This window comes from Sus scrofa, chromosome 13 (assembly GCF_000003025.6).
Source record: "Sus scrofa isolate TJ Tabasco breed Duroc chromosome 13, Sscrofa11.1, whole genome shotgun sequence".
In the NCBI taxonomy this organism is placed as follows: Eukaryota; Metazoa; Chordata; class Mammalia; order Artiodactyla; family Suidae; genus Sus; species Sus scrofa.
In genome coordinates, this window is record NC_010455.5 from 198,649,062 (window position 1) to 198,660,687 (window position 11,626).

The 11,626-nt window shown below is 43.1% G+C and overlaps 1 long non-coding RNA gene across 1 annotated transcript; it reads right to left on the reverse strand.

Moving 5' to 3' along the window:
• Nucleotides 2,753-10,550, reverse strand: LOC106508030. The gene is made up of 3 exons (XR_001304557.2): nt 10,353-10,550; nt 8,941-9,053; nt 2,753-3,320 (listed from the first exon to the last, which is right to left on the reverse strand). It is a non-coding gene; the product is annotated as an uncharacterized LOC106508030 (long non-coding RNA).

Here is an 11,626-nt window from a genome sequence, read left to right on the forward strand (position 1 = left end):
GAACCTCCATATGCTACGGTGCGGGCCTAAAAAGACACACACATACACACACACACACAAAGAAAAATTAAGCTTTTTTTTTTTTTTTTTTTTTAGCAAATTGAAGATTTGAGGCAACCCTGCATCAAGCAAGTCTAATGGTGCCATTTTTTGAACAGCATTTGCTCAGTTTCTCAGTCATATTTTAATATTTTTCACCACCTTTCAAAGATTTTCGTTTTTATTACATTTGTGATGTGATCAGTGATTTTTATCCTCATTTTTAAAGTTTTATTATAGTATAGTTGATTTACAATGTCATGATTATTTCTGGTGTACAACAAAGTGATTCAGTTATAGGCAAACACATAGCCATTCTTTTTCAGATCCTTTTCCCAGATGGGTTATCACAGAATATTAAATGGAGTTCCCTGTACTATACAGCAGGTCCCCACTGACATCCATTTCATATACAATAGTGTGGACACCGGCCAGAATGGCCATAATCAAAAAGTCTACAAACAGTAAATGCTGGGGAGGGTGTGGAGAAAAGGGAACCCTATTACACTGTTGGTGGGAATGCAAATTGGTGCAACCACTGTGGAAACAGTAAGGAGATTCCTCAGAAAACTAAAAGCAGAATTATCATTTGATCCAACAATCCCAATCATGGGCATCTATCCAGAGAAAACCATGACCTGAAAAGACACATGTACTCCAATGTTCATTGCAGCACTATATACAATAGCCAAGACATGGAAACAAGCTAAATGCCCATTGACAGAGGAGTGGGTAAAGAAGATGTGGTCCATATACACAATGGAATATTACTATGTCATTAAAAGGAAAGAAATAATGGCATTTTTAGCAACATGGATGGACCTAGAAATTATCATGCTAGGCGAAGTCAGTCAGACAGTGAGAAACCAACATCAAATGCTATAACTTACATGTGGAATCTAAAAAGGGGACACAATGAACTTCTTTGCAGAACAGATACCGATTCAACAGACTTTGAAAAACTTATGGTTTCCAAAGGAGACAGGGTGGGGGTTGGGAGTTTGAGATGGAAATGCTATAAAACTCGCTTGTGATGATTGTTGTACAACTACAAATTTAATAACATTCACTGAGTTTAAGAAAAAAATAGTGTGTACTTGCCAATCCCAAACCCTCAGTCTATCCCTCCCCCCACCTTTCTCTTTTGGTAACCGTAAGTTTGTTTTTGAAGTCTGTGAATCTATTTCTGTCTCATAAATAAGTTCATTTATACCATTTAAAATTTTTTTATTTATTTATTTTTATAGTGGTAAGTGATCTTTGATGTGACTGTTGCAAAAAAGTTAGGATTCTCTGAAGGCTCAGATGATGGTTAGCATTTTTTAGCAATAAAGTATTTTTTTTAGTTAGAGTATGTACACTGTTTTTTAGACAGTGCTATTGCACACTTATTGGACTACAGTATAGTATAAACGTGACTTTTATATGTACGCTGGGAAACTAAAAATTTCATGTGACCACCTTTATTGCGACATTTGATTTATTGCAACATTTGATTTATTGCGGTGGTCTGGAACTAAACCCGCAATATCACTGAGGGCTGCCTGTGTAGGTGCTGCCTACTTACCTGTAGGTCAGTGTAGTATATTTTATGGCTTGAGGCTCCCAATAAGTTTCCTTGAACTCATGCATGACACAATTAATAATTGCTTATTACTTGATAATCATTTACTAAATCTTGATTATTTCTATGATAATTGGAAGACATCAGAAGACCATCCAGAAAAAAAGACTCTTCAGAAATTTTCTGACTTTGGTTGCACTTTATGTGGCAGTCTATCCTTTTTCCTTGCTTATAGAAGAATCTGGAGTTTTATCTTAAAATGAGAAAAATGAAATTTAAGATTTTTTTCCAGAATATATTAGCTTGTAATACATTTTGCTTCAAAAACTCATACTCACACACACACACACACACACACACACATTTGACTCCAGGATACTGATTTCACTTTATGACTTGCCATCAATGTGTGAGCAAGCCCAAATGTTATCTTTCCATGTTCCCGATTCCTATAGTTAGTAGACCACACACAGGGCAGACCTAGAGATAACTGATTTTATGATAAGTCCATGATTAATCTTTTCGCTGCAGTGCCTTACTCTGCAGAGATTATCTTGTTTGATGCCTAAACTATAAATATATAGCCACTTGTGATTAATCCTACACAATCCCTATCTTTTCCTTGGATTTACTCAAGTGTTCACCAACAGCCTCCTAGCCTTCTAGCTCCCAGATCAATCAGATGAGCCCATGACAACATGCTGATTCAATTGTTTTATGCTTTTCAGATTGGTGTGCCTCCAGGGGCACCCTTTTCAGAGATGCCAATGGAAACTGACAAGAAGAGATAGAATAATGACTCCATGCTGTGCTGTCCCTGGGCTACCCAGGACCTGATTATTAAGGACAGGATAAGGTGGTGATGGGTTCTTTCAGATTCAGAACCCTTCACCTATTGAAATACACACCTTTTAACTCCAAGCTTTCCATCACTATTCATATCCCTCATCCGATGAGTAAATGAACTCTAGTTCATTCTTTCTTTTAGGAACAATTAAGTGGTTTCACTGTACATCCAGTCAGTCCTAACCTTATTGGAGCAACATATTTTTGGCTCATCACTTACTTTCAAGTTTATCTCGACACTTCTGTGAGGCAGTGAGGATAGGTTTGCCAGATGCAGCAAGACAAAACAAAAAAAGGATGCATTGTTATCTTTGAATTTTAGAGGAAAAAATGAGTAAGGATTGATTGACTACATCCCAAGTATTGGAGGGGACATACAGGAAAGAATTATTCACCGTTTAAGCAATATTCACATTTAACTGGGTGTCCCGTATTTTACCTAGCAGTCCTCACCGACGGCCAAGAAGTGAGATCTATACACATACCACCTAAGGAGCAGGGAGCTTGGGAGTCAATTTAAGTATACAGGAGAAGATAATAGAATATGCCAGGGGACTTCAATCTCGGCACGCTGCCGTGGATTTTTGTTTCTCCTCTGTTTCTCCTCCTTTTTTGCATCCCTTTCAAGGCCCAGGAGGTGTGTGTAAGACCAGGCTCAGCTTGCTAGTGGTTTGTCTGACAGCAATGAAACAATGGCCAAAGGGATCATTTACCTGTGTTTTCCATGCTGGACTCACCTGCTTTCTGGTCCAGGAGGACTCGCCGTGGCATTGTTCCCCGATCCTTTTCCAAAGGAGAACCCGGGCGTGCTAATTGCTGGGTGGCAGCTATACTAGATGGAGGGGCACGACAGCTGGGAGCTGGACACGTTCTACAAGGAGAGGGTTGGGTTTCCATTGTTGTCAGCGTCATAATCTCGCACCCTTCCATCTGCACTAACTTTTGTTTTTGGTCTCAAGCAATTGGCTGGAGCTGAAAACATAAACACCTCCATGCGCTTGCCCTTATCATTTTCCTTTTATGTTGGTTTAGGAAATACACCTGAGAGACCAAAGGCACACAATGAACCCAGCAATTACCAACCACCACAGGCAGGCGGCAAACGCTCAAGTAACCAAACACCCAAGGATGAGGCTACTTCTGGCTCCTGACCTTCCTCCTGGTGCGGGCAGCTCCCTGCAGCCCCTTGCAGTGGCCAGGCTCCACATCTGAGTGGCCCTCCCTCCCACTTTGGTCCTGGGATGGTGGATTCAGTGCTGCCGAAGATGGGGCATGAAGGAAGATTCTCTCCTGATTTATTTAGAAACAACAACCAGTACGGAACATGCATGGTGCTGAGAAAACCATTTAATAAAGGAGAAGAGGCCTTGACTAAACTTATGCATCATCTATAAAACACTTTATTGAGAAATTTTTAAAAGGAAAAATAGATTTCTCTCTCTCTTTTTTCTCCAGGTATGGCTTTGACAGAAAATCCCAAAGGGACAGTATGACGTGGAGGGGGAGAATGGAGAGGGACCCATCGCACAACTTAGGGACTGAACATATTTATTCAACAAGCTTTTATTCAGCACAGTCTGTGTATCAGGCACCGTTGTAGCCAGCAGAATAGACAATGAGTTCTGGAGCAAGGCAGTCTAGAATAGAGGTGAACTCTGGGGGTATGCTGTGTGAGTTTGCATCCCAGCTCAGCCACTTGCTAGCTGTCCTTGGGCAAGCAAGTTGAGTTCACCTGTGACTTGGCTTTCTCAACTGAAAAATGGGGATAGTACCATTTCTCCCCCTCGTAGGGCCATTGTGAGGTGACAATAATATATTTCTCAGCTCATAGGGTTGTTGTATTAAATTAGTTAATGCCCCTGAAGCACTTAGAAAAATTCTTGGCACATGCTAAATAAGAGGTACTTATCAGCCCTTATTTGGAGGTAATGTTGTATTGCTACCTGTGGGACTTTTTACAAACATTATGGAGAAAGGGAAAACCTATTAGGGAAAGACTGGGCAGAGAGGCTTTTAGGCTTACACCCCCTCCCACAGATAGCAAATGGCTTAAGAAATTGTTTTTACCTGCCACATTCTCGGTTGGTCCTGAAGTGTCCAAAGCATTTCTTTTTTCATTTTTTAAAATTGTCATATAATTAATTTACAATGTTGTGTTAGTTTCAGCGCACAGCAAAATGATTCAGTTATACATGTGTGTATACACACACACACACACACACACACACACACACACACACACACACTTCAGTTTCTTTGCCAGGATAGGTTTATTACAAGATATTGAGTATAATTCTCTGTGCTATACAGTAAAAGTATCTCTCCCTTTAAGGAATTCTTTTAAAATCATCAGAATGGCGTCAACGATATGAGCCGTCTTTTGGAACGTAGAAAGCATGTTTACTGTCACAGAACTGGAAATGAGAATGACCCTGTTGGGTGGTTAGACTGGATTCTTGTCCAGAACATTCTCTGTGCTCCTCTGAGCTTCACCATCCTATGTCTCACCCTTCATTGTTCCTTTTGCCCTGAGCCTGGCAGCATCTTTGCTAGGGGTGCTTATTCAGCAGAGAGGGATCAGAATCTCAGCCAATGTGTAGCTGGCAAGCAATGTGGGGAAGAACTCATTTCTGTGGTTGTAAACCATTGAGATCTGGGTAGTTTGTGGCCATAATCTAGCCCATCTGCACTGATTTATTGGCTTCAACCAATATCCACCTAACTCTTGACTTCTCTGATATCAACTGTTACTTTTTTTTTTTTTTAAACTGGTTGATTTCACCAGTTGGTAGAAAAAGTAGAAGTTTCATGTACTAAAAAGAAAGGGCTGCATCCAAAACAACTCTTGTCTCTTTCCTAAATTATTATGGCTCCATCACTCATGCGTTGGTCTAAGTGCAACATTTTTTTCACTTATTCCCTTAGCAGACCTTTGGATAACACCCAGCCTATGCTGCTTTCTGGGCTGATTGCTGGAGGAAGCAGGTAGGCAGTTAGTTCAGAAATGTATTAAGTCAGGGCTCCTGTCCTTGGGGTGCTTATCAAAAGAGCAGAAAGCCTTTAAGACATGTAGAATTCTAGAAGTTTACTATATGCCATGTAAAGTAACACAGTGACTTTTACCTCCAGTTCTCAACTTCAGGCTTTGGCCCCTGGTTATAGTATTTTATAAGTTTGTATGAACCTAGTGGTTGTCCTAGCTAGTAAACTTTTTAAGGGCTACAGCTTAAATCACATCTTTCCCTCCTTAGGTTTCTAAGATAAACACTTGCCTTTAATTAAAATACTCTCTCCCCCAATGTCCCCTCTGCTACCTCAATACTGTTAGTTACCTCTTATTGGCTGCTTATATCTCAGTAACTTTTCTGGGCTGATATCTAGAGTAATCAAAAAACCTCAAGATTTTGACACCCTCAAGATTTTTACATTTTTGGAGGAGAATGTATATATTTTTCCTACTATTTTCTTTCCCCCAAAAACATCCAGGTGATGGACACTGTAAACACATTTCTGATTTACATCACTGTCTGACAAGGACTTTCCGGATAACCGGATCAGTCTTGCACTTTTTTTTCCTTATCATCCATTTGCACTTGAATATTATAAACACTGGTGTCCAGGAGTAGAAGAGTAAAATTCCTTACATTTGAGCACATTTTTACTTTTTCCAGGATCCTGCATATATCACATATCTTATTAATTGCCAAATCACTCTGCTTCGAATAGGTTCTAAAATCTTTTCATTGGTATAAACTCTGCAACCAGTAAACCTAACTTTTTTATGTAAATATGGACAAATGGGGTTTTGCATCTCAACCAGAGTAAGGAGCTAGACTAAAAAGATTAAAAAAATCATAATAATGAGAAGTGGTTTTTCTTCTTCCAGTGACCATTTTTTCACTTGGAAAGTTTTCTTTACACATGAACAGAACAGGAAAAGAAGGATCTTATTTATTTTAGTTGTCAATGAAATAACCTTTGACAACTTAAAAAAGCCTCTTCCTTTATAAAAAAATTAAAAATAAATAATAGGAAAACACTTGATAGGCTTCTGACACATCATGATGTGTAACATGTGACACCTGATTTGATCAACAGTGGAATTCATGGAGTTAATTATACTAGCAATTGTCATTGATTGACCCCCCTGCTAAGTGCTTTACACTCATTTAACCCTCACAACCATGTATTTATCCCCATTTAACAGATGAGAAAACTGAGGCATGGAGAAACTCTGTAATCTCCAAGACCACACAGATAGAAGGTGGGGGGCGGGGCAGGGTTGCAAACTAGGTAGTCTGGCTCCACATTCTACACAAATCACTACAAAGCAGTCCACAGAGTATTTCACACCTTTACCCTGACTCTGACTTTATTCTTAATCCGAGAATCAGCTAAGATTAAGAAAGAGGAGATTTGTCTCAACAGGAATTCAGATTTCACAGGGTTAATTGCCTGATGTTAGTAGAAATATTTTCACTCAATTAAGAGGGTTCGTGGGAGGTAGTTCCCCAGTTTTATGGTCTTTCTTGTCTCTACCATATGCATTATTTATAGGATGTTCAATTATATGACAAAGGGGTCACACTTTCCCTTCAGAGATTTGAAGAGCATTTTTGGAGGATAATGTAAGTGGACCATGCCTAGGCCTGCGTTTGCCCATGTCTTTGTAAAACGTAGGATGCATTGAGGTCATTTTAGATCCTGTTCAACAAGGGAAGGGGGTGATTTAGAAGTTAAGTAGAGGAGTTCCCGTCGTGGCTCAGTGGTTAACGAATCCAACTAGGATCCATGAGGTTGTGGGTTCGATCCCTGGCCTTGCTCAGTGGGTTAAGGATCCGGTTTTGCCGTGAGCTGTGGTGTAGGCCGCAGATGTGGCTCGGATCCTGCGTTGCTATGGCTTTGGTGTAGGCCGGCAGCTACAGCTCTGATTGGACCCCTAGCCTGGCAACCTCCATATGCCATGGGAGCAGCCCCAAAAATGGCAAACACACCAACACACACAAGAAGTAGATTGTCCGTGAAGTAATTCAAAATGACCAGGAAATCCTTTCTTTCTCCAAGTACCATACGTATTTTAAAAAATTTTTTTCCATTATAGCTGGTTTACAGTGTTCTGTCAATTTTCTACTATACAGCATGGTGACCCAGTTACACATACATATATACATTCTTTTTTCTCACATTAACATCCTCCATCGTAAGTGACTAGATACAGTTCCCAGTGCTACACAGCAGGATCTCATTGCTTATCCATTCCAAAGGCAATGGCCTGCATCTGTTAACCCCAAGTTCCATGCGTACTTTTTAACCACTCATGCAGTGACTATTGCGTACTGCCTGAGGTTATAGCTATCAATGCCCACGCCTTATCTCCCTGAGAGTTATATGTGGAACGCAAAGGGCCTGCCTGAATCATTGCTATGGAGCCCTTAGAACTTAGAAAAGGGGAGGGGCCTATCGCTCTTTGGTTGACTAGTTGTCCGTTATCCATTGCCACAATCATGCCGAATTAAAAACATCCCCAATGCTAAGTGCATTTAACAATGAGCATTGATTACTGTTCTTGGGTCTGTGAATCAGCTGGGCCCACTCACATGTCTTCCCTCAGCTGCAGAGTGGGTGGGCAGCTCTGCAGATCCTGGCTGGGCTCTCTTACTGGTTGGGGGTTGGCTGGTCTAGGAGAGCCGCAGCTGGGAGAGCCGGCCTGTCTTCCAGGCGGTTTCCCATCCTCCAGGACGCCAGCCTGGGCAGGTTCTCATGGAACTAGAAGCGACAGAGAGCCAGCAGAAACACACACAGCCCCTGAAGGTCTAGGCTTGGAACTGACAAACTGTCAACTCCACTACATTCTATTGGCCAAGCAAGTGACCGGGCCAGACACCATTCAGGGGGTCGGGAAATAGACTGACTCTCTCGATGGGAAGAGCTTCAAAGTCACATGATAGAGGATGGATACACAAGGAGGAGGGAAGAATTGTGGCCAATTTGAAAATCAATCTATCGCACTTAGAGTAAGTAAATAAATATGAACCAGAATGGTGTCACGAAGTGAGAAGAAGGGAAAGGATGGAGTCTCTGGTTCAAGGTCTTTGCCCTTTCCATAGATGCTAGATCATGAATAGGTCATATCTTGTCCTGTCATGTCCTTAATCACAGTTTTTCATCTCCTCAGGAATGTTAGGAGAATCCAGTAGAACAATGCACGCGGAATTGCTTCACAAATTAGAAATCTTAAGGCACGTGTAAACCATCGCTGCCATTAGTTTGTTTGAGGCTGGGAAGCCTTCCTACAATTTTAGCGATGGATGGATTCTGAATCACAGCCACAGAGAATGTGTAAATCCCTATAAGCAGCAATTTTCTCACTTTCCTCCAGACCAGGATCTGATGCTGCCTGAGAATCAGGCAAAGTCCTGCCTGGTGTACAAGGTGTCGCAGGGCCCACCTGGAATGCAGAAAAGTTTTACACCTGCCCCTACAACCCTCACCTTCTGGATGTGCGGGCACTTAGTCCTGCCCTGGGTGGCTTCCATAGCAAAGGAGCACGGCAGACGGAACAGCCAACTTCTCCACTGGTTTCTGCTTGATGGCTTCACAAGCTCTGAAAGAAAGAGGCCATTCCCCTCTTGAGGATTTTGTGATGTCAGAGCCTGATGGGCCTTCCCTCTTTACTGCTGCCTGGGATGATTTTTACGGCTCATGCGGAAGTGAAAAATCGTCCCTGGTCAGACTGAAAACAGTGTGCTTTGGAGTACAGTTATCCCTCGGTGTCCGCAGAGGACTGGTTCCAGGAGCCCCCACGGACTCCAGAATCTACGGGTGCTCAAATCCCTCATGAAATGGCCTGGTCCAATGATGACGGTCAGCCCTCTGCATGCGTGGAGGCAAAATCCAAAATCCAAGATAGAGATACAGAGGGCCTGGCCGATTGAATTGGATTTGAAAGGATGGATTTCCCCTCAGAGAGCCCTCTTCCCCCATGTGATTAAAATAGAGATGCATTTTGCATAAATGATTCATAGGGAGTCTCTTACATGCCCTGGGGATCTGGCCCTGTTAATGAGCCAAGTGTGAATGCAAATATTTAACACATTGCAAGAAATGACATTGCGGGAGACAGGACCCAAAGGCCTTTCCTATGTGCTGGGGACAGCCCACGTGGTTCTTCTGTACTTGTAGAACTCTTAGTCAGCACCTGGCGCCTCTGAGAGCTTCCATGGGCTTTTATGGTGCCCGAGCATGTGGGACCCCAAATAAAAGGACTTTGCCAGCATCAGAGAGAGGTTAGAATAGGTCGCGCCAGCGTTCTCCAAAAGATTTAACACCGCCTGTTTAAGTCCTAAATCCCAAACTGTCTTAACCGGCATTCCACGTTGTAACGTAAACCAATGGGACGTGCAAACCCACAACGTGCTTTTCCCCCTCTTCTTGGCATTGATGTTTCCCATACACACCAAGTGCAACCTGCCATTCATTTAACCCAAGGCAAGGGCTGTGCTAATTCTGCACTTAGAATCATTACTTCTTTGGAAATGGAGCTGCTTCATTCACTGGGGCTGCCTCAAGCCAATTAGGGGGGAAAAGGCTGACTCTTGCCTTCTTTTTCTTTTTCTTTTCTTTTTTTTTCTTTTTTGGTCTTTTTAGGGCTGCACCCACTGGAGGTTCCCAGGGGTCTAATCAGATTGGAGCTGCAGCTGCCAGCCTACGCTACAGCCACAGCAACGCCAGATTGGAGCCGTGTCTGTGACCGACACCACAGCTCATGGCCACGCGGGATCCTTAACCCACTGAGTGAGGCCAGGGATCAAACCCAAGTCCTCATGGAGAGCAGTCGGGTCTGTTACCACGGAGTCACAATGGAAACTCCGCCTTTTGCCTTCTTAACGCACAAGCCACTTACCTTTTCCTGGCTTGCTGTCCCTCTCCGGTCTCGGCAGAGGGGCTAGAGTTTAGGAGGTGGCTTTGGAGGACCAGGTCCTTCTCTTGCCTTCCTTGGAGCGCCACCGTGCTGTCAGGATGACTGCCTGCCGGCAGGGCAGTGGGGGCTCTGGGCAGGGGCGGTGGCGAGCTGGCCGATCTGGCCAACAGCAGCAGCGAAGTCGTGGAGGCAAGACGGCACTGTCCTTTTCTCATTAAGTGTATTTATAAACATACTGAACATGAAACATTTTTCCTTTCTTCACAGTGATGGATGATTATATGTCTATGAAATGTTTTCATTTATTTGGCGCCAGGGTAATCAAAATCAGTTGAAACTGTCCCACTGAAGGGAAAGAAAACAAGGAGGCCTGGGACAGCCTGTGCTCCTTTCCTCCCGCTCTTCAAGGGTAGTACTGGCAGCAGGGCTGGCTTCGCAAAGGAACACGCTCTTCGGCTGGTAATTACTCCCAGTCGTGCTCGTGGCTGCCATCCACGGAGGCTGCAGCCCGGCAGAATGTTCAAAGCATCGCCTCCTCTCTGGGAGCAGTGTGGGAGCAGTGGGGCCAGCCTGTGCGTGACTCTGTTTAGGCTGAGAAAGAGCTGGTCCCAGGAAACCTTTGTGAATGAAACTCTCCTGCTTTCAAGTCTGCCCTGGCCTGTGTTCTGGGTCAGTCGTCCTGATCTCCAACATCCTGTTTAAAAACTGGTGTTTTCCACTACACACAGACAAAACGATTTCTATTATAAGCTCGTCATGGTCAGGCAAAGACAGGCAAGGGAGATTAGGTAAGGAAGCTGAGTTGACCTGCTAGTGAGAAAAATACAGGAAGCAGATGCCTGCTTCTTTCTTTGGATGGGGTTCCTTGGCCAGCTGAGGAACTCAGATCTTTGTTTTACCAAACCAACGTTCCTTTGGAAAGGCCTCTGTCTTACCCACCGAAGGTCTTAACCCTCATGCTTCTTAACGGGTCTGTACTGCAGACCATAAAGCAGAGAGATCACCAGAAGTGAGCAAAACCCTTCCTTAGTTTAGGCTGGATGAACTCACTAAGACAGGCAAAGATTTTATCTCTGTGCTATGCCAGGGCCATGAAATTGGCATTCGTAAGTATGAAAGCCGGATAAAAATTCTAAAATTTCTCTGTCTGATATGGACACAGACATCTTTTCCCTAAGGAGCAAGGGGCAAAAGGGATCACTGAATTACCCAATAGACCTTCCTTTTATTTTTGTAAATCCCCATGTTTAGCCATG